The sequence below is a fragment of the Bos indicus x Bos taurus genome, chromosome 18, assembly GCF_003369695.1.
Source record: "Bos indicus x Bos taurus breed Angus x Brahman F1 hybrid chromosome 18, Bos_hybrid_MaternalHap_v2.0, whole genome shotgun sequence".
Lineage (NCBI taxonomy): Eukaryota > Metazoa > Chordata > Mammalia > Artiodactyla > Bovidae > Bos > Bos indicus x Bos taurus.
Genome location: NC_040093.1, coordinates 33,007,390 through 33,030,474, shown reverse-complemented (window position 1 = coordinate 33,030,474; position 23,085 = coordinate 33,007,390). Strand labels below are relative to the sequence as shown.

The 23,085-nt window shown below is 45.9% G+C and overlaps 1 protein-coding gene across 1 annotated transcript in view; it reads right to left on the bottom strand.

Annotated features, from left to right (window-relative positions):
- CDH11 (cadherin 11) overlaps positions 1–22,765 on the bottom strand; it is a 154,519-nt gene extending 131,754 nt beyond the window's left edge. The window contains exon 1 of the mRNA XM_027516388.1: positions 22,296–22,765. The gene's annotated coding sequence lies outside the window, so the exon portion shown is untranslated. The remainder of the gene's footprint in view (positions 1–22,295) is intronic.
- Positions 22,766–23,085: the final 320 nt, after the last annotated feature.

The following is a 23,085-nucleotide window of genomic DNA, read 5'->3' as shown; positions in this document are numbered from 1 at the left end:
GCACCAGCTAAAATATAGGTTTTAGAAAAAAAAGATGTAGTTACTACATGTGACGGTCAGTTTTATGTGTCAGCTTGGTTAGGTTGTAGTCTCCAGCTATGTGTCAAACACTAATTGAGGTATTGCAGTAAAGGTATTTTGTGGGTTTTTTTTTTTTCAAACTTTAAGCTTTTTATTTTGTATTGGGGTATAGCCAATTAATAATCTGGTAATTTCAGGAAGGAGCAAAGGGACTCACCATACATATACATATATCCATTATCCTTCAAACACCCCTCCCATCCAGGCTGGCACATACCACTGAGTAGAGTCCCATGTGCTGTACAAGAGGTCCCTGTTGGTTATCCGTTTTGAATATAGCAGTGTGTACATGACCTTCCCAAACTCCCTAACTATCCCTTTCCTCTGGGAACCATAAGTTCATTTTCTAAGTCTGTGAGTCTCTATTTTGTAAGTAAGTTCATTTGCATCATTTATTTTCAGATTTCACATATAACGGATGTTATATGATATTTCCTTCTCTGACTTACTTCATTCAGTATGACATTCTCTAGGTCCGTCTATGGCGCTACAAATGGCATTATTTCATTCTTTTTAATAGCTGAGCAATATTCCTTTGTGTATATATGTACCACATCTTCTTTATCCATTCCTCTGTCCATGGACATTTAGGTTGCTTCCATATCTTGGCTATTGTAAACAGAGCTGTAGTGAACATTGGGGTGCATGCATACTTTCGGATCATGTTTTTCTCCAGATATAAGCCCAGGAGTGGGACTGCAGGGTCATATGGTAGCTCTATTTTTTTAGTTTTTTAAGGACCCTCCATACTGTTCTCCATAGTGGCTATAAGGCATTTAGTTGATGTAATTAAAGTCTAGAATTAATTTTCTATAAGTAAGGAAGATTATCCTAGATAATCTGGATGGGCTTGATTCGACCAGTTGAAAGGCTTTAAGAGGAGAATGGAAGCTTCCTGATGAAGAGAAGCACAGTGTGTGCTCACACCCCACAGCACCTGTCTGCCCGTCCTGCCCACCTGCCCTGTGGGTTTCAGACACGCTTCGCCAACCTTCACAATAGCTTAAGTCAATTCCTCTCAATAAATCTCTTAATATATGTATATCCTATTGATTCTGTTCCCCTCATAGAATCCTGGCTGAGGCTTTATGTGTACATCAATATTTACAGATGGGAAACTACAGAAGATTTCAGATGCAAAGAAATGGAGAGGGTTATGCAATCTCCATTATGCAACAGCCAAGGACACATTTTAACTCCCCCGAAAGACAGCTGTTGCCTTACCCGTATTCAAAGGCCAAATTTCAGATTCCTTAAGAAAACCTAAGAAACACTGAATTTAAGGAAGCTGGATTAAAGGAGCAACCAGGGTGTCTCCAGCAGAATGGCATTTATTGGTGATAGCCAAGATGGGTGGACAAGCGCTGTGTTTAATGACCTTTGAGTGAACAATCCCCTGTACTTCCACTAACAGTTAACCCCTCTTATGAAGGCAGAAGTTCAAATTTAATGTAAATGTATTTTGGTAACATGGATATTTAGTTGCTTTTTTTATGTTGTCAGCAGTGAAAATCTAATAACTTTCTCCCTCAAAGCAATCCTGCAAATGTGCGTGGGCTATATTCTTCCAGGCATCATCTCAAAGCTTCTTTCCATTACTCAGAGGAACTATATTCTAATAAATGTATCCATTTCAACCATTTACTTGAGCAAACTTGTTCTACCCATTCATCCACCTCTCAGAACCCCAAAGAGATGTGTACCACCTTCCCAACACATCACTGCTAAGACAGACCATCCCGGGCATGAAAGCTAGGGAGAAGATGTAGAGATGAGGAGAGGCAGGCATGGATTCAAGTGCTGTGACAAAGAGGCCCAGAGTCCACTCCTGGCCGAGCCCTGACCTCACCTCTGTTGCTGATCAAGCTCCTTTACCTCTCTGGGGCTGACCTTCAACATGAAGGGGACCCAAATCTCAGGACAAGTGTCAGGATTCCCAGTAATCATTCATGAAAAATCTCAGCCATGATACTGATGTCTTGTCCTCCTCTTCTCCCTCCCCTCCTTTTCACTTTTCTTCTTCTTTTATCTGTTTTCCTTCTTCCCTTCTACTCATTGCTTTGCAGGCCTCCAATAATGGTAACTAACCTCGCAATCATCTTCCTCATTTTCATCAGCTGCAGTCCTCAGCCAGATGGGCAGAGTGGCTGTCATTCTCAAACATCAGTCACTTCTTAACCCATCCCACAGATATGTTTACTGATGGCACTCATCACTACTGAAAATACTTTGTTTACTTGTTTATATTTTATTGTCTTTTCCCTCAAACTAAAATATAAGGCCCATTAGAGTAGAAACTATGTCTGTTTTGTCCATCCTTTCTTTTATCTCCAGCCTGACTATCACTGTATCATGAATACTTGCTAAATGTATGGAACTGATGGGTGACACATCTTTAATCTAATGTATTTTGCTTTTACTCACAGGTAGCCCACAATGCAAGGTCTGAAGCGTGCATCAACATTAGCTCGCTTGTACTTCGGGAAGCCAGGATTACCTCTGGTTGGAGGTAAAATGGCTCTGTCTTGGCCTGCCCCTTTCTATGGATACCTCTGTTAGACCCAGCTCTGGGGTGGAAACTTGGGAGAGCTACAGTGGAGGCAGGAATTGTTAAAGAAGGGGTCTCAGGAAGTTGTGGTTCAAAAGGTGCCAAGACAGACAAGTGGCCATGAGCCCATCTCCTGGGCCTCTCTTGTCTCCCTCTGCCTGGGTCTTGCACAAGCATGTTCACATATGTGTGTGACCACGTGGCTCAAGCACCACACTGCATCTCCCTGCAGTTCATACTTTACATGAAACCCTCTCTAATCCTCACATGAATGTGATTTCCTGGATAAACTTGTCATTGGAAGCAACTGGGTTTGCTGAGTTATCACATCTTTTGGGTTAGCTTTGGACCTGTCTGTCTGCAACCTGCTCAGGGCTTATTTAGGATGTAAATACTTATTTTAAAGGACTGTGTATCAAAGGTGAATAAACACAACCTTAAGTTAAAGTTATAAATTCACCAGTACCAGGGGTTATCAGGATCCTTATGCTGATATTATTAACATTTCACCATCGTATCATCACCATCATGTGGTTACAGTATTGTAGGAAGAGCCCTGGAGAAGGAGACAAATCTGTGAAGTCTAAATTCAAGTTCTGCATCTTGCCAGCTGTGCAATGATAAGCATGTTATGTAATCTCAGCCTTTAGTTTCTTAGCCTGAAAATAAGGGTGAAAGCACAAGGTTGTTTTGGGAATAAAATCAGATAACATAATAACATACCTTACAGAGTACCTCCCTCACCCACAGGTGTTTAACATTTTTTGTTGTATACATTATCCTTTGAAAAATTAAGACCTGTTCTATCTACACAGTATCCATTAGCTACAAGTGACTACTGAGCTCTTAAAATGTGTCTAGTTCCAACTGAGATGTGTTTTATATATATAATACTCTGCTGCTGCTGCTAAGTTGCTTCAGTCGTGTCCGACTCTGTGAGATCCCATAGATGGCAGCCCACTAGGCTCCCCCGTCCCTGGGATTCTCCAGGCAAGAACACGGGAGTGGGTTGCCATTTCCTTCTCCAATGCATGAAAGTGAAAGTGAAGTCGCTCAGTCATGTCCAACTCTTCTCGACCCCATGGACTGCAGCCTACCAGGCTCCTCCGTCCATGGGATTTTCCAGGCAAGAGTACTGGAGTGGGGTGCCATCGCCTTCTCCGGTATAATACTCAGGAGGTTTCAAAGATTCAGTATGAAAAAAAGAATGAGAAATATCACATCAGTCATTTTATATTAATTAAACATCATAATATTTTGGCTACATTGGCTTAAATAAAATACATTATTAAAATTGCCACATATTTCCTTTTCACTGTTTTAATTGGACTTCTAGAACATTTTTAATTTCATCTGTGGCTTACATTGGTGGCCTGTGTTACTCGTCTATTGAAGAGCATGGGCATGGATAGAACTATCATTCCTGAAATTTCAATGATAAACATACAAAAGCTCAAAAACAAAGGATTTCCGGGAGAAAATTGAGTTCTTAACATCCTCAGAGCTATGCAAATATGATTCATACTGAGAAAGAGAGCATTATGTCAATTTTTTTTAAAGAAAGTACAGCATGAAACCTTCATAGACAATAGAAAACTAGTTCCCATCAAATTCAGATTAGAGTTTGGGGCGGAAGAGAGAAACAATAACACTTATCGAACTTTAGTAGAGGGAATGGAAAGGAACAAATGGATTTTAAGTACTTGAACTTGGATACAAATTCCACAGTGTTACTCACTTGCCATATAACCCAAGGCAAGAGTGTGTAAACTCACAGTGCCTCCGCTGCCTCTCTGCAGAACGGAAATAATAATACACTTCTCATTCATAGGCTTATCAGCTACCAAGGACTAAGTGCTCATTTGGATCTCTGTAGATACTCTGGTCAATGCAATGGTGCAGATGAGGAAACCGACAAACACACAAATTCATAAGGTATATACCCATGGCCAGACAGCTAAAAAATAAAAAACAGTAGCAGCGAAATCTCAGCCTTCTTAGTCTGAACCCCCTCCACATGTGAGCTTTTACTCACTCCTCTAAACCGAGATCAGACTTTCACCGTTGTCACGAGAACTGAGGCAGACAGTGGACTTACACTGTCAAGACCAGCAAGGAAGGCGGCATGTTTTCATTGTTGTGAAGGCAGGACAGAGCACGGAGAGGATACTGCATGTAAATCACTCTGTGCCCATTAGCTCAGAGACATATATATATACTGGAGTGGGCTGCCATTTCATTCTCCAGGGGCTCTTCCTGACCCAGGGATTGAACCCGAAAGAGACCCAAAAAGAGGCGGAACCTACGTTGACTGTAGAAACTCAGAAGTATGCTGCAAAAATTATTGAGTGCTTTGGATAAATAACATTCAGAAGCTAACTTATGAAATATGAAGCCAGAAGATTTGTGGCCCCACAGATAAAAGATTTAAAACCCGTCTCTACATGTTCAATGCAATGAGTGCATCTTCCCAGTTCTTTCCTGAACTGCACTGCACCCCCAGGCTCACCTTTGTAAGTACAGCATCCCATCACTATCTTTATTCAAGGTGAAGAAACAGGGATTGTAAGAGTTGAACAGGACTTAGCCACTGAACTACCACCACGAATGTCACAGAGACTGAACTATTTACATCAAGGGTTGCTTTGTCTTGTTTTTTGTAAGAGACCCACCAGGGCAGTGGGAATAAGGCTGAGGGGGAGCCAAGTACAGTGGGAGATGAGGGAATACTCATAGCTGGAGTGAGTCACTGCCAGGAATGGTCCCGAGGAGGTCCCCCGAGGGTGTAGCTGGCTCCAGCACACTGGATGACCTCCATCTACATGCCCACATGTCACCACTCGGACAGACATGGAGGAATGGTCACACCTCAGTAACTAGCCAACCTGGCACCTCTGCAAGAGTCATGATTATTTCCGACAAACTCATTTCTTTTTTCAATTTGATATGAAAATTAAAGTCGTATTAGCACAATTTCTTGCATTCGAGAGCATGTGAACAGCATTCTCAACGCTCTCCTGTAGCAAGCCCAACATATCCCTGAAAGGAGGCGCAACAAGGCAGGTAAAGTTACTGTTTCCAAAACAGCTCTCTTTTCCATCCAAATAGGCCCCTCACGGGGACGTGTGATCAGTGGACCAAGCCAATATGATGAATGTAACTTTCTCAGAGAAGGAAAACCATCTTCAGAAGAAATATTCATCAAATCATTTCCCATGCAAATACAAAAACAGGGGAAACAATACCAGAGGTAGTATCAATATCTTCAACTTAGGCAAAGATAGGCAATCTTTGAAAAGGGATGCTATTTCCATGAAATTAATTCATATTCTTGCCCAAAAAGCTTTTCTTACTTCATTTTTTTTTTTTTTTTGGAAGCATTGCTTTAAATGAGGCAGGAGACACGTTTTGGCGGCTCTTTGCCAGAAAGTGAAAGTGAAAGTGAAGTCCCTCAGTCCTGTCCAACTCTTTGCGACCCCATGGAGCCTACCAGGCTCCGTGATCCATGGGATTTTCCAGGCAAAAATACTGGAGTGGGCTGCCATTTAGCTGAGAACTAAATTCTGAGTCCCCAGTAGCCCACCACCCATTTGGTATTAATTGTCCCAGTGAAAATCTTAAGTCCAGGAGCTGGGTTCAGAGGAGAAAAATACAAGTATTCTCTGGGTCAAGTAGAGTGACTGACTTTTTTTTTTTTAACTTTTCAAACAGATCTCAGCTGATCTCCCAGATCCCTCCTGTGTGGGAAGCAATCTTCCATTGGAACCTTCTTACTCTACATAAGAGGAAACAAATCCAGACAAAGGAAGCACGTTCCCTCTTGTCCAAAGGTGAGTTGACGAACAAATTACGGACTAGAAAAAAAGATGGGTCAAGGGGAATACAGATGAGAATGCTCCAAGGATATGAGAACAGATAAAGAAACACAAAACACAGAGACCCTGTGGACTTCGTCTCTTTGAACAAGATTTTGCCAGGTTGGTGTTTGCGATTGCATTTGTTTTCCCATCCTAGCTTGGAGTGTCAAATCTGATGCCTCTTTGAGTCCTCTTCAAATCCTGTGTAGATGATTCTTTTATCTCTCAGAAACCTGGGTCCTTATTAATATGCATGATGGCAGCTGCAATTTGACTTTGCTATCTTCTCCCACCTTTGCTATCAGAAAGCGGAGCGGGCCCATTGATGGGCTTACACGTCTTCTCTCAACACCTCCTAGAAATACACTGTGAACCCTGAGTGTCAAATAAATGTTCTGATGTGACACCCTTGGTGGCATCTTCCTTTCAGCTATGCCAGGGCTGGACGGGAACCAAAATATCAAGAGAGAACGTGGATCGTGGAATCACAGCTTCTTTCCTGCTTCAGTTCAGTTCAGTCGCTCAGTCATATCTGACTCTCTGCGACCCCATGAATCACAGCACACCAGGCCTCCCTGTCCATCACCAACTCCTGGAGTTCACTGAGACTCATGTCCATCGAGTCAGTGATGCCATCCAGCCATCTCATCCTCTGTCATCCCCTTCTCCTCCTGCCCCCAATCCCTCCCAGCATCAGAGTCTTTTCCAATGAGTCAACTCTTCGCATGAGGTGGCCAAAGTACTGGAGTTTCAGCTTTAGCATCATTCCTTCCAAAGAAATCCCAGGGCTGATCTCCTTCAGAATGCACTGGTTGGATCTCCTTGCAGTCCAAGGGACTCTCAAGAGTCTTCTCCAACACCACAGTTCAAAAGCATCAATTCTTCGGCCCTCAGCCTTCTGCACAGTCCAACTCTCACATCCATACATGACCACAGGAAAAACCATAGCCTTGACTAGACAAACCTTTGTTGGCAAAGTAATGTCTCTGCTTTTGAATATGCTATCTAGGTTGTTCATAACTTTCCTTCCAAGGAGTAAGTGTCTTTTAATTTCATGGCTGCAGTCACCATCTGCAGTGATTTTGGAAACCAAAAAAGTAAAGTCTGACACTGTTTGCACTGTTTCCCCATCTATTTCCCATGAAGTGATGGGACCGGATGCCGTGATCTTCGTTTTCTGAATGTTGAGCTTTAAGCCAACTTTTTCACTCTCCACTTTCACTTTCATCAAGAGGCTTTTTAGTTCCTCTTCACTTTCTGCCATAAGGGTGGTGTCATCTGCATATCTGAGGTTATTGATATTTCTCTCAGCAATCTTGATTCCAGCTTGTGCTTCTTCCAGTCCAGCATTTCTCATGATGTACTCTGCATATAAGTTAAATAAGCAGGGTGACAATATACAGCCTTGACGTACTCCTTTTCCTATTTGGAACCAGTCTGTTGTTCCATGCTTAACACATCTTTTAAAATATCTAAGTCATGAGCACATGACATTAGACATAATATTCGGTGTCATCTTTAAATCAGCCTGGGCGGAGAAAAAGCCAAGAACCCGGCAATTTGGGATATATTAGAAAAGTCTCAGGAAAAGCTTTCTGGTTCTTTCATGTCCTGAGTTCAAATGCTTATCAGTGTGAAGTTGGGGCTTCTATTCATGGAGTTTATTGCTAAGATTCAACGAGATAATCTCTAGAAGGCTCAGTCCCAGGCACTCAGTAAGCACTTCACAGAGCATCCACCCCCATTCCTCACTGACAGCCAGGAGCAAGTTTCATGAACCTATCCTGGAAGCCTCTTAAATCGGTCCTGTGATAACAGAGCAGTGAAGAATGCAAAATCTTCCTGTTTGAATCCCCAGTTGCCCCCTTACCAGATGTATAACGCTGGGGAAAGTTGTTCGACTACCCTGAGTCTTGGTGTCCATGTTTTATAAATGGGGATAATTATAGCTTCCAACTCATTAAGGTTGTAGGGAGGATGGATTGAGATAATTTGTAGGAAAGGCTGAGCACTGTGTGTGCAGCCAGTAAAGGCTCAGTACATATCTGCGATTCTACTAATAAAAATGCTGCCGCCTAGTCCCAGCTTCCTGCCAGTCTTCCTGTTTAGAGTCTCTGCCCCTTGCTACTATCAGTTCTTCTCAATGTTGGTCCAGATATCATTTAATAAAGTATTGAACACAGCCTCCCCACCACCACCGCTCTAAACTGGCAAAGGCTCCTTAGGACCTGGGGAATGAAGTCCAAAGTCCTAAATTTGATACGCAACATACTTCACAGAGTCCCAAACTCACCACCCTGCGTGTGCACTCTGCTCACACAAATCATCTGTGCATTTCCACCCTGGCATTTTTGTCCACATGGAGGGCACCTTTTCCAGAATGCTGAGATTCAATGGTCAGAAGGCACCACGCCAGGTGATTTGTGGAAGAAGGTTTGAGAGCCAGACCATTTTAGAGCTGGAAAGTACCCAACAGGCCACTTTACAGATGAGGAAACTGAGGTTAAGTGGCTTGCCCAAGGCCACACAGCTATTTATCAGAATGCCAGGGTTTCACCAGGCTGGTCTGCCTGGAAGGAGGGAACCACAGGACAGCCTATTAGGGAAAAATCTGTCGGCAATTGGCCGCAGGCTTGCCTGCGGAATGGAGGCAGGAATGGAGATCTTTCTCCATTCATGAGAAATGAGACAGAAGCTAAGCGCCAATAAGAAAAGCACACAAGGTATGCCTCTCTCTAAGTGAAAGCCAGGTCCCTCCCGGGCTTGCGATGCGGGCACGGCAGGAGGGGGTTGCTGGGATGAGGGCAGCTGAGATTATTCGGCAGGCTCCATCCCTCACTTCAAAGACATGTTCTCTCAGGCTGTATTAGTCTCCTGACTAATGCTCCCAAACGCACCGTGGAGATTTGCTGAAGCTAAGATTCTCTGAGGTTTGCAAGGAGGAACGGTGATGAATAAAACACAAGAATCGCCAATGCATTTCTTCGAAGGCGAGTGTGCCCAGTTCTAACTGCTAAATTGCAATTTCCACTCTAAGATAATAATACTAATAGTGACACTTCATTTATATAGTGCTTCTTAAGTTCCCGAGAATAATAATGAAAATGAAAACTACATCTTATACTACAGCTATGTCTATATATGAAACATATACTGGAGTGAGACAGTTCAAGAGCCAACTCCCTTCCCTATTGGGTTATTTTAGGACAAAGTGTTGTGGACTGGAATTGTTTGCATAAGGTACTCCTTTTTCGATTTGGATTTGGAATTTAAACACAGTTTTGCTGCTATTGTCAAAGAAATATTGTTTTAAAAGCCTTTAAATATGTTGTTAAATATTTAAAACCTTTAAACATTCATGCTTCCATAAGTTAGACACTGGAAAGATGCTAACTATTGATACAGCTGCCCAACCAGCCTCACCTGAATTTGGTTAGTCCTTCTTGGTTTGTGGTCTGGATTTATGTCCATGGTGACCAGTTGGGGAGTGCCACATAGAAATTGAGAGGCATGGCTCCAAGAGCTCTGCATGGCACAGTTGATGCCTGGGTCAGGTCTGGGCAAGGGGCACCATTAATACAAAATCAAGCCATTCAGTGGTTTAACTACCAGGCCCAGCAGACAGGCCAGCAAGTCTTAGATGCTTAGAAACCCTGACCTTGCCCTGAAGGCTCCACTCCCTAGAAGTGTGATTCAGATTCCTTTCAACAAGGGTTGGACTGCCCTGGGATGACAAGGGGCCAACAGCAGAGGAAGCTTTTCTTTCTTTGCTGCCCCATCCCCAACTCTCCCTGCTTTAAGCACTGCCATCCAATCCTGGGGCCAACACGGGGGCCAGGGAGCTGGGAGGGTGTGGGAGCTGCCCCCTACCCCTAGAACCTGGGATGTGATGAAGTCATTTGTGGTGAGGAGGGGCATCCTTTGTGCTCCCATCAATGCCTGGAAAGCCTGCATGTATTTGATCCTGGCTTCTCCAAGATGTTTGGCTCTGAATTCAGACTAGTCTTTTCTATCTGGCTGCCCTTAGATTAGGAATACAATCTGGACTCTCGTCCCTGAATCTGGCCTTAGTCTCCTCTGCATAATACTTTTGGGGGGAATTTTGCATTGGCTCCAGAGCCAGCATCCATGGGCCACTTTCCCACACAACCTGCCCTGTTCTTTCCAAGAGACCGTTTGCCATCCACATGCCTAACAGTTGTGTCGTTTGCCATAGCTGCTTGTGTAAATTCCACTTCATCTACTGAGCCGTATCACTTAGCTTCCACCCAGGTTCTGATATCCTGCCCAGTTCTTGCTCAACCCAAATCGGACCATCCAATGTTTAATAAAGGTTTCCTCTGCTCTCTCCTCACACCTGAACATCTAACCATCTATCCACATTCTATTCAGCATTTGAGAGGAACCCAAAAGCCAGATCTCCCCTCACCATTGCAGTGCATAAGTTTTCTTGCAGCAGTCTTGCAAGGATATCCAGGGCTATGAAGCCTTTTTGGGTTTATCAGTTCAAAGCAACTCTGAGTAGCACATGGCTTGCAGGAAGACTAGAGAAGTGGTCAGGAACATCAGGTGCCCCGACAGTCAGAACCACAGACCAGATCCTGCCACAAACCTGGAGGAGGGCATGGAAACCCATTCCAGTATTCTTGCCTGGAGAATTCCATGGACAGAGGAGCCTGGCAGGTCCATGGTGGGTCCATGGGGTTGCAAAGAGTCAGATACAACGAGCGACTAAGCACAGCACACAGCACAGAGGGCACTGCCACGGTCCCCACTGAACATGGGTAGTGACAGCTTTCCCTTCCACTCTGGTTACTCCTGGATGTTGGATGATGCAGCAGCCACTCCACAGTGACCAGAGTGGATTCTTTATGGTCAGCATCCATGGGCTACTTCATGGCCAGGGCTTCTGTGTGTGCTTGTGTGGGTGTGCACACACACACAGGCACATAAGTGTAAGATACTGATTCCAAGTTTAAAACACACTGGGAAGTAGGTGCTGAGTCATCCTTCCACCTTCCAGGAAAGAGAGGACAGAGACTCTGGCCCTTGAAGCCTGTGGAGTAGAAAGAAGGCAGTCTTTCTACAGAGAGTCTTATTGTGGGTTATCTCCAAACTTAGGAAGGTGATGTGGGTGCTATGAAGCCACACAAACAAGCAAACAAAATGGCAACTATGCATTACCAGGAATGAGTAACATGAAGAATATTGTATTCCAGGGCACGTGTGCGTGCCAAGTCACTTCAGTTGTGTTCGACTCTTCACAACCCTATGACTATAGCCCACCAGGCTCCTCTGTCCTTGGGATTCTCCAGGCAAGAATACTGGAGTGGGTTGCCATGCCCTCCTCCCAGGGATTTCCCAACCCAAGGATTGAACCCACATGTCGTATGTCTCCTGCACTGGTGGGCGGGTTCTTTACCCACTAGCACCACCTGGGTAGAATCACTCAAAAGGAGTGTCTTCTGTGGTTAACAAGGTGCTGTCCCTGCGTCTATCAGTTTTGCTGTTTTTCATAAGAAAGGTAGGTATGTAAGTAAACCAAAATATTGCATGGTTATAGGGATGACAGATATTCTGCACAAGAGACTAAAGGTTTAAATTTAAAAACATTTTGGGAATCAGTGGATCCAGACTATTGGTATGTAATGTAACAGAGATAATAAAAACAGCAACCTCATTCAGTGTACTCTTTAAACACTTTCATATATTAATATCATTTAATATCAGAACCACACCTGCAAGGTTGGTATTATTAACCCAGTGTTACCGATGAGGACATCGAGAGACAGATACGGTGGCTTGCACAGCCAGGAAGCAGCAGGGCCAAGCTTTGAAGCCAGGCAGCCTGACGCCCTCACACTGCTGAAGGTGCCGTATTATGTCTTCTGTGTACAGGGACAGGTGGGAAAATGGGGCTTAACAGCAGCACACCAGGAAAAACAAAGAAATAAACTGTGGAGCATAAGTCCTCTGGGTGATGTGGCTGGCAATAAAAGCTAATGTAGCCTCGGGCTGCAATAAAAGAAGCGCAGAGGGAGTTGATAGTCTAAGCTGCCTCTAGATTTCTGTGCTCAGTCCCGCTGTCCGAGGAGGGCAAAAAGGAGACAAGTGTCCATTCTGGAGATGGGAGACAGAGACGGCATCCTGGAAGACCACTCAGATACTGAACAGCTGCAACGGGGAGGGAGAATTCTGTCTATCCCTCGTTGACATCAAAGGCTCATACCCAAGAGTACAACCTCTGGGGACACAGAGTTTGGATCAACCCAAAGGAAGTGTTTCTAAATGTGGAAGTCCCTAATGCCTTGGTGGTCTGTGCCCAGGGGTGAGGAGCTCCCTGTGACTAGTGATGCCCTGGCTATCACTGGCACACGGAGCCAGGACTGGAGGGCCTGGTGGCATGATGTGTTCCTCCAGTTGGTCTCTTGGGTCCCTTCCCCCCGTGCAGGAGTGCAATGTTTTTTTTCCCCTTCCCCAAACCATCCTTGATCACTGAACTGCATGTGGCTTGTCTTTACTGTGGTCCTCCTTGCTTCTACTTCCTTTGGGCACTGACTGTACGCAGCCTTGAGATTTGAGTATGTTCTTCACCAGCGATGTTGTCAGCTCTCTGAGGAAAGGCCCTGTGATTTGAGCATTTCAGTGTTCCTAGCCCAGGCCTTTCATTAAAGTAGGGGACAATGAAATGAGTTTCAGATGGAGTGCAAACCAAACCCTGCCAGCGGGCCCTGTGAAAGCTTAGGGGTGGCAAAGTGGTGATGCCATTCTTACTGTTAGTTATGGAAACTCGGAATAGAGATATTAGTGGTAGATATCTATAAAGTAGGACAGAGCTGAAGGGTGAAATCAAATGGTACATACTGCAAAATATTACCAAATGACATTGGATTGGCTAACCATGACTTCAAAATATTAAAGATTCATACAAAGTTCCGTATTTAGATGTTACAACTTAACTGCCAAATAATATTATAGGGTGAATCTTTTTTATATATATACTTGAACTAGTGATATGTTTTAAATCATAATCAGGCCACAGGTATATCAACTCTAAAAAAATAAATAAAAAGGCTTTTGCTTTTAGATAGTGGTAAGAGATAGGATTAAGAGCCAAGACCACCCACTTCTTATTCCACCTGCTGCTAGATCAGCATGTGATATTAGGCGAGTCGTGGTTCTTCTATGGGCCCCTGGACCCTCATCTCTGAAAGATTGTTGATGACAATAGCCAACAGCTCAGTTAAGTGACTTCAGACACCTGATTCCTGAGAATTCTGCTTTAAAGTGAGATGTCCAATTTTCATTACAGGAAACAGGAGGTCCAGTCACTCTACAGTGGTTAGACCACAATAGGGACTCTGATTTAAAATGCCACATGTTTAGGGGGGACAATGATGAAACAGAATGGAAGCAGACATGAGAGATGAGGATGGTGAGAGGTCTGTAATCTCATCAGGTTAGCTGAAGCCCTGAATGGCAGAGCACCCTGACGCAGGTTAAGCTGGCTGTCGGATGCCTGGCTTTTAATCTCAGCTTTGCCAATTAACAGTGATGGAACCCTGGAAATTTCTGGGTTTTTTTTTTCCTCTATAAGATGCTAGCAATAATCTTAACCAGCTCATAGGTTGCTGCAGATAATTCTCACGTTATAGAATGTCCTTAGCATAGTGCCTGAGTCTAGCTTAGTGCTCAATACATGATGGATTTTAACTGTTATCAGATGCCATTTTCCAGTATTTGTAGGGCTTTCAGAAGGAAAAAGTGCCAGGGAGCAGGGCAAAGAGACTACTGGGAGAAAGTTACAGCAGAAGATATCTTAGCTCCTTATATGATGGGATATTTTAATGAACAGAGTTAATGAGTCGCCTCTGGTGTCATGGGTTTCCTGAGATGTCGTTAGCAGGCTGTCATCAGGACATTTAGGAAGCTGCAGGATCAATGACAAGCAGAAACCCTGCAGAGAGGCGAGTTGGACCGTAAGATCTCAGAGGCTCCTTTAATGGACAACATCTGGGAGCTTGTAGGGGCACAGGGTCGAGCCGTCAACTCAGCTCTGTCCCGCTGCTCTTCTCCAGGAAGCCGAGGAGGCCGGGATTGCAACACACGTCACACATGACAGGGAGCTGCTGGCCTTGGAGTCAGAACGGGCTTGGACACCTGCCTTTGCTTCCTCCAGCCTGCGGAGCTAGGACGAGTGTCTCAAATCCTCCTGGGGGTCATTCTCCCGATTTGTAAAGTGGAGATGACAGTACCTTCCTCACAGGGCGACTGCACACAATACAGGAGGTACCTGGAGCACGGTCCTATCTCATCAAGGTGGCCCTCTCCCCTGGCCCTTTCCAGGCAAACACAGGCAGCGAGTGCCTCGCTCTCATGGTGCCACGTACTCAGGAGGGAAGGCAGGAGGGCCTGGGGTAGGGACAGATGACACAGGAAAGCTGCAGATGGAGCACAGCAGGGCAACCTGGAAGGACTAGGAGCTTTGGAAGCTGCAGCCTGATGGTGACACTGGGGTGAGAACAGCTGGAATGCCATGGAGGGCTACATGGGGGCAGGGATTCCTGTTATCTTTAATCCAATGCCAAATCACTGTGCTTCTGCCTGGGCCTGAGGAAGACCACAGACAGGGCAAGCGCTTCTTCGAGCCGCAGTCTTTCCAGGAGTCAGACTGTCACAGCTCATCCTCCTGAAAACCCCAAACTACATTTATCTGAAAAACAAACAGGAATATTCTGGAAAATGGTGACAATTTATCAAGAGACTAATTATCATTTCAGCTAGTCTGGAATAGTAATGAGTCCCTTTTAAAAAGAGGCAGACCTTGTGATGAATATCTCAACATCACAGGCTTAGCCAACTTTCCCAGTAAGATATAACTTCAGGGCAACTTTCCACAGCAGCCCGTATGTAAAAATTAGCAGGGGAAAATGCAAAGGTATCGAGGAGGCAGGCACTTTTCAAAAGCCATAATTATCTCTAAAATCTTGACTGCCTCTTGAATATTTTAAATGGAAGAGGGATGTATCACTTAAACTTCTGCAATATATTTTTTTTAAAAAGGCAGGTTCTAATAAACAATTCATCACTAATTGGGAGGGCCCTCAAGCCAAAGGGAAAGTTTAGTGCAGGATTTTGGCCAAATGATCATGGGGAAGAACTTCTACCTGCTATGGTTAATCTATAAAAGTGAAGCCCAGGTCTCTTTCTCAGAGGACAAAAAGTCTCAAGCAGTTACTGAGAACTCATGAACCAGACATTGTACCCAATTCTTCCGTTATTTTATAGCAATGCCAGGACATGGATATTATGACTAGATCCATTTTTACAGATGAGGTAGCTGAGTCTGAGAGAAGTTACTTAGCTCAGTCTTGGGTTCCTACTTTGCAAGCGGTGGAGCTGGAACCGAGAAGAATCAGACTGCTGGGCATGGCTGGAACCAGGGTGAGTCAGGTGGGGCTCCGTCCGTGGGCACCAAATGTAAGGGGGTGCCAATAAACTCAGTTGCAGTTACTGCTAAGGCACTTCATCGTGTCCGACTCTTTTCAACCCCATGGACTGTAGCCCACCAGGCTCCTCTGTCCACGGGATTCTCTAGGCAAGAATACTGGAGTGGCTTACCATGCCCTCCTCCAGGGCATCTTCCAGATTCAGGGATCAAACCTGCGTCTCTGATGTCTCCTGCTTTAGCAGGCAGGTTCTTTACCACTTGCACCACCTGGGAAACCCCCAAAACTCAGTAAATCAAGATAAATAGTATTTTTAGGAAACATTTCAAAAATCAAGATCACTAGGGGAAAAAACTCCATGATGAGCAAAATACCAACATTTTAAATACAGTCGGGATCTAAGTCTGCACTTGCCTGTCTTTACCTCACTCTCCTCACCCAGATCTTGGCCTGATTGCTCGGCAATACCAACTCGGAGTCTGAATAGGTGGTCCAGGCCTCAGGAATGATGGAAATAGGGCTGACTGTTCGGTATGTGACAACTGGTAACACACACCCAGAGATCACGGTGGGGGTGAATGCACTGTAATTAGATACGCTCTGTCTGTCCCAGCCTTCATCCGTGCTTGTTCTTCCTGAGAATCCATGGCCAGGATGTTGCTCTGAACTCCCACTCCTCCCACCGGTGGAGCCTAATGACGGCTGAGAAGAGATCTCTGTGTGTCTTAAACTAAATCCAGGGCAGGGCTTCCACTGCTCCAGTTTCCGAGTCAGGTGGTCATCGTGGTGGAGAAGACGCTGCATCCGAAGACATTTTCTTCAGGGAAAAGTGAACATGGAGAAGTAATCTTAATTTGTGAAATCATGCCAGCACAGAGGACCGTGTCAGGAGGATTTCTGGCAAATAAAGAAGTTCATGGAGGAAGTGAGGGTTTTTCTTCAACTGGAACAACCAGGGGAAAGGCAGGAAAAGGCAGTGCTTATTCACAGGATCCTTTGACAAGTATTCAGTGCCAGAAGGCAAGAGAATAAGGCTCTGGCCACTGTTTACCGTGGCCTGTGGGGCTGTTTATGCCAGCTTTCTGGATTCGGCACCTCGCATGGTCTAAATGAGTGAAAAAAGAGAGGAAAGAAGAGAGAGACACCAGAGCCTGACCTGCCATGAGAAAGGGCATCCGTAGTCTCTCCCACACTCTCTTCTCCCCCCTCCTCTTTCTTCCTTTCTTCTCTCTTAAACTCCCATCTCATTTAACATCCTGCGTACTAGCTTCTCGCCTGAGCAAAAACCTTGACCATAGAAACTCTGAGAACAATGCTTTATCTCAATAAGCATCTCAGAACTCTGCAACAGTCAGACGACTAATTAAACCAAATAACAGTGAAATTTTGCCTCCAGTTCTAACAAACGTGCATTATTCACAAGCACTTAGAATGTAAAAGTGCCTTCCTGTTTAAAGTTAAATAAACTGTCCGGGCGGTAAGTGAGCTTTGGTTTACAAAACACTTTGTCTTACTTTCAACTGAGTTACTTAATACTCCCTCCCATGATCCATTTCCATTGATTCCTCCTTCATCAACTGCTCATGCATTCCAACATACTCAGAGCTGCAAAGAACTCCACTGCTGATTCACCAGGGAGGCGACTATATTCAGTTTTAAAGAAAAAAAGAAAGATACAAATAAGAATCCACTTAAGCCAGTAATTTTTTTAAAATAGAGCTTTCCTCTTAATTATAATATAGCATCAGGGTTTTTTTTTTTGTCTCATTCTTCTTCTAAATTCATAATGATACTATCAAACAGTAACAAATATAAATTTGTGCAGCCTGGAATATGCAATTTAATCATAAGCAGTAATTTCCATATCACAGAGGAGGGAAAAAAAAGTCAGATGATTAAACTCCAGTGCATGAGGACCAATCTTGAATTAAATTTTACTCTGCTAAAGTTAGGTTTTGTACAGCAATATCAAGAATGGTTTAAAGGTAATAGTAAAACATTGACTGTTATATTAAAACTCCATGCCCCAAAGTATTTACCAAAGATCAAACTGCTGTTCTTTTTTGCAAATTAAAAATGCCTTGCAGACATCTTCAAAACCTCTTGAAAGAATAGGCAATGTTATCACAGCAATCTCACTAATATTTCCCTTCTTATACTCCTTCCCTCCCCCCTCGGAGTCTGAAATGTTGCTTTTTTTGCAGGAAAAAAAAAAAAAAGAACCAGAAAACCCTCCAGATCACTGCCTCAGTGAGAACTGACCTTGTTTATTATACAGTCCAGCCCCCCTCATCTCCTGCTCAGAGGATTTCAAGATTCAGATTTTGCAACTTTCTAGTAAACTCCAAGGTGGGAAGAAGAGACTGAAGGTAACGGGATCCACGGACTAGAAAGATGTTAATCCTGACAAACTGCTGAAGCAGTAGCCTGAACCACAGCTAGATTGAATTCGGTCTCTCCTGAGAGGTGCAGACAAGGCCGGTGGTAACAAAACTGCTTTTCATGGTGCCCTCAAAAGCAGATGGGCCCCAGGCACACAGCTGGAGCAGGGCGCCATTGCCCTCTAGTGGCCAGACATGCAATCTTCCGCGAAGGAACCCATTTCCAGAGACGCACAAGGCTCTCAATGTCAGGGTAAAATTATAGCAGAAGATGTCTAATTATCCTCCTCAAGTGTTTTCTTTAGTTCTTCTTTGCCCATAGAGGAGGCTGTGGATGGCTATCATAGTAATACTGATGGAAACCTCACTGTTACTCATACTGGTACAATAGAATTTGTCCAACTTTCTCCAGCTTTTAAAAAAAATCTTTTTTTTTAACCAGACCTGTTGATGTTTTTCCCCTAGTCCCTTGAATCACACACACACACACACACACACACACACACACACACAGGACCAAATACATTTACATATTTCAGGGGCAATAACTTTGAACCAAAAAGACTGACAACTACAGTGGCTGGTAAATCTAGGACAGGGGTTCCTGACGTATCAGGTAACTTTGTATGAAACAATGACCAATTGCATAAGGGGGGAAATATCCCAAGCACATTTCAGTCTCTTTAATCACTTGCTGGTGAATTTACACAATAGTGAGATTTTCTAGTGAGGAAAAAAAAATGTACAAGATAGTAGTTATTCTGCAAATTTGACAGTTAAAAAAAAAAAAAAAGGTTGGTTACCCTCTTTTAAACTCTTTAGACCACTGTCTTATCATTATTATTTAATGATAAAGTATTCCTATGATCAAAGTGAAAGAAATCAATATTGAAAATAAACAAAATGATCATGTTTCTGGAACATCTGCCTACATAAATGTGTAGAAAATGAAGGCAGAGTAAAATCAGATTTGCAGATCTCCTTTAGATGGTTCCGAAAATAGCTTTGAATATCACAGATCAAAGTTTATGTTAACTGTCAACTTCATAAGTCACAGACGTTCACAGGCAAGGTTCTGAGACACACTAGGCTCAAGGGAGTGTAGCTCTGGCATTGTAAATCAAGCTTTGAGGTCAAAGTCATGGCATTTCCCATATGAGGATCCCCAAACCAGAATCTTTACAAAGCAGCCGTGTAATTCTATTCAAAGTGGAAGAAAAACCATGAATTATGAAGACAAGTGCATTAAAGGAGCATGAAATTGATCCGTATTCCCCCAAATCACGGCATGGCTCTCCAACCCTGCCCCCACCCCTTTTCAAGAACAAACATACACACACATCCACAGCCACCACTGCAAAGAGGAACCTTGAGTTCTGGGTCAAAAAAAAAAAACAGTTGTAACTTAAAAAAAAATTCTCAAATTAACAAAAGATTACATCTTAATTGAAAACAGAATTTGCATTTCTAGTAATTTTACTGTCTAGCCTTCAGATAAGAATGCAGAACATAATGAAAGTTCTGAAGTGCTATCAAGATGGTCCACTGCTTCAATTAGAGCTACTTCCAAAGCCTATTTTTCTAGTAAGCAGTAAGCTCAGTTTGAGTAAACCCACATGCCTGGGCCTCAACAGATTATCCTATCTCAGTCCTCCCAATGCAGTTCCCTCCCCCAAGGGTTGGGGGGGGGGGGTGTTGTTTTGTTTTTCCCTAACTACGTAATAAAATAACCAACTTATACAGACTCCAAAACAACATGGAAAAAAAGACCATAATAATAATTATGAATAAGAAAATGTGACTGCAAGACATTTTAAATGTATTAATTTGCATTGTTTCAAAAACAGCATGTAGAGCTAATTCTCACTCAAGGAAACTTTCCTGTCCTCTCAGATGCTTTTCCTTGGTCTGTACTTGAAAACTACTCACATTCCATTGTACTAGGCAGGATTTCAGTCTTGCAGAAAGGTTTGAATTTTAGGGCCCACTGGCCAACTCTGAAACTTTGAATCAGAGCTCATGACTAAGGAACTTCAGTGAGCAGGAGCTTCAGGGTCCCACAGGCCTTGGCCCCAACCCTCTGTCTCTTTGTTTTGCAACTTTTATTCCTTTGTTCTGCTGGACTAAGACCAGGCTCTCCTGCAGCTGGGGTTTGGGCAGATTACTTCTGGATTCTGCTGTCTGCATCTCTGTATTTGTAGGAAAAAGAATTCCAGGATTAATGAAATGAAGGTCAGCCTCGTCTCCTCTCTCTCATCGTATTAGACTCTAGCTCTCGGAGCCCCGCGTGGCAAATGTGCTGATGCGATGATGCTGGCGGATCTACGACCCCTTCCCCGGGAAATCCAGACACCCCGCAAAATCATCGATGCCTGCCGCAAGCCCAAGTGATAAAGACATCGACCCGTGTCCTCTCACCAGATTAATCATTGTGGCTTCCCAGTGATTAAACTGAAAACTTACTCTGCCTCATATAAAAACGATAGGAATGATCGGAAGAGGAAAACAAGGCACGATTTCAGAGCCACCCGACAAAGATTTGTTTAGGGAGGGAAGACTTTACAGGCATGTCTATACCTTCATGCAGCAGGGTTTTAGAAACAACCTTCCACCCCCACCCCTTAGGAACGACCCGTCGCCATGCAGAGGTGGCGTTATTAAACGATGAGAAGATGCAATTTCTTAATAGCAGTGCGATGGCCCGTGAAATCCCTGCTGCATTATCAGCAAAGCAACAGGGCTTTTCTTTTTCAAGCATTTAGAAAACCTTTCACGCGGGAGAAGAAGGCGTGCGGACACCACCGCTCCCTACCCCACCCCATCCCCACTTCCACCCTCACCCCCAGAAAACGAGGAAGAGGCCTTGGCAAGAAAGGGATGAAGAAGCGCGACCCGGGAGGTGGGGAGGTGACGCTCTCTGACCCCACTTTCTCTGGGGACTCTTTTCTTCACAGCACCAGGCGGGCCTCCTATAGCTACACCCGGGTGTAGGGGGAGAGGGTTGGTCTCCTCGCCGCCCCCACATCCTGCGGGTTTCTCCAGGCTCCTCACTCGCCGCTAGGGTTCGGGGCAAAGATGAGGGAGGGAGGCCATGCGCGCGGAGCTGGAAAGGCTCGGCGCACTTCGGAAGGAGGCGCAGGCTGCGGGGAAGGCTCGCTTCGCAAAGTTAACGTTGACCTGGGCAGGCTGCGCCAAGCCTCAGCCAGAGCGAGCCCGAGTCTGAGCCGCTCACGTATCGCCCCTGAAGCTGGCGGGAGCTGACACACTTCCCCCGGAGACCCCCGAAGACACTCTGGCTTGAAGGCTGGAGCGCGCACCGCAGTCAGCAGCCCCCCCGAGCCGCAGTCAGCGGACCCAAACCCACGCTCTGAAAGTGCGGGGAAATCGCCGACCCGAGCTGGGTTCCTGCCGTTTTCCGGGGCTTCCCCGGCGATCTCGATGGAGGAACTGAGTCCCCGGGAGCGCCCGGTCGGGATAGAGGAGGAAGGGGTAGGGACCCTGCAGAGCACGGTCACGTCGTCGCTTTCGGAAAGAGGCGCAGCGCCGGCGGGAGGGCGGGCGGGCACCGCGCTGGGGGCGACTTTCCCCGGGAGACCTGACCGGGGGCGGTCGGCGCGTCCGGGGCGCAGCTCTGCAGCTTCCAGCTCCAGCCGGGTGTAAAGCCCCTCTCTCGAGGCCTCGGCGCAGACCCGCTCAGAGACCGGAGCTGCGGGGAGAGACTGGAGCGCACATCTGGCGCCTCTGTCCCCTGAGCTGCCCGCGCCCACAACTGGCTCCCTTCTTCCTTTTCGATTTTTAAACAAATCTTCTCTTAACCTCCGCCCTCCCCAGTCCGCTTAGCATTTGTGAAACCTTGTCGAGTCAGTCCTCCACCCCCCACCCCGCTCGCCAGACATTCTCATCCAGAGATGAGCCCCCCCGCACCCACCCCAAAGAAGCCCCATCCAGGCGAGAGGAAGGCACTGGCGGCGCGCCTCACCTGGGGCCCCGGAGGGTGGGCGCGGGATGCCGGCCGTCGGTCCCTGGCGCAAGGCGAGCGCAGCGGTGTCAGCCCCGGCCCGTGTCCGGGTCCCATTCACAAGTCGGCGGCGGCTGCGAGCGGCCCCCGCGGCATCTGCTCGCTACGCTCCCCTCGGCTGGCGGCGGCCGCGGAATGAGCCGCCGAGCGCGCTAGTGGCAGGAATGAGAAACCGGGGGGAGGTGGCGGGCGGGCGGGGGTAGGGGGGGCGGAGAAGGAGGGAGGCCGCCGCTGGGAGGGAAGGAAAGGGCGGGGGGGCGGAGAGGAGCTGAGGCCGCAAGACGCGGCTAGCTCGGCCTCGCGTAGGCTGCGGGGGCCGGCCCGTCCGCGCCCCTCCCCCCAGGGACCCCCGGGATGTCAGCCCGGGGATTCGTGGCCACCCCCCTACCCCGCTCTGGGTCGCCGCACTCCGGATCCCCTGGGTCTCAGATGGAGTCTGGAGCGGCTGAAGTTGGGCTCCAGGGACGCACAGCCAATCAGGGAGGGCGGCAGAGGAAAGCTGGGGAGGGCGCCGGGGCCCCTCTTTCCTCCTTCGCCCAAATCCGCTCCAGCTGGTCAGGCTGGGCCCTGGCCCAGGAGGCTTGGGTGGTGGGTAGGGGGAAAAGCATCGCCCAAGTCGGGTAGGCAATCGGGAACTGTTCCTCCTCACTCCACCACCCCACGTTCCAAAGATCCCTCCACGTCGGCGGCTTCTGCCCTGCCCCCTCTCTCCATCCCTAGCAAACTCTGCTAAGGGTGCGGATGGTGAAAC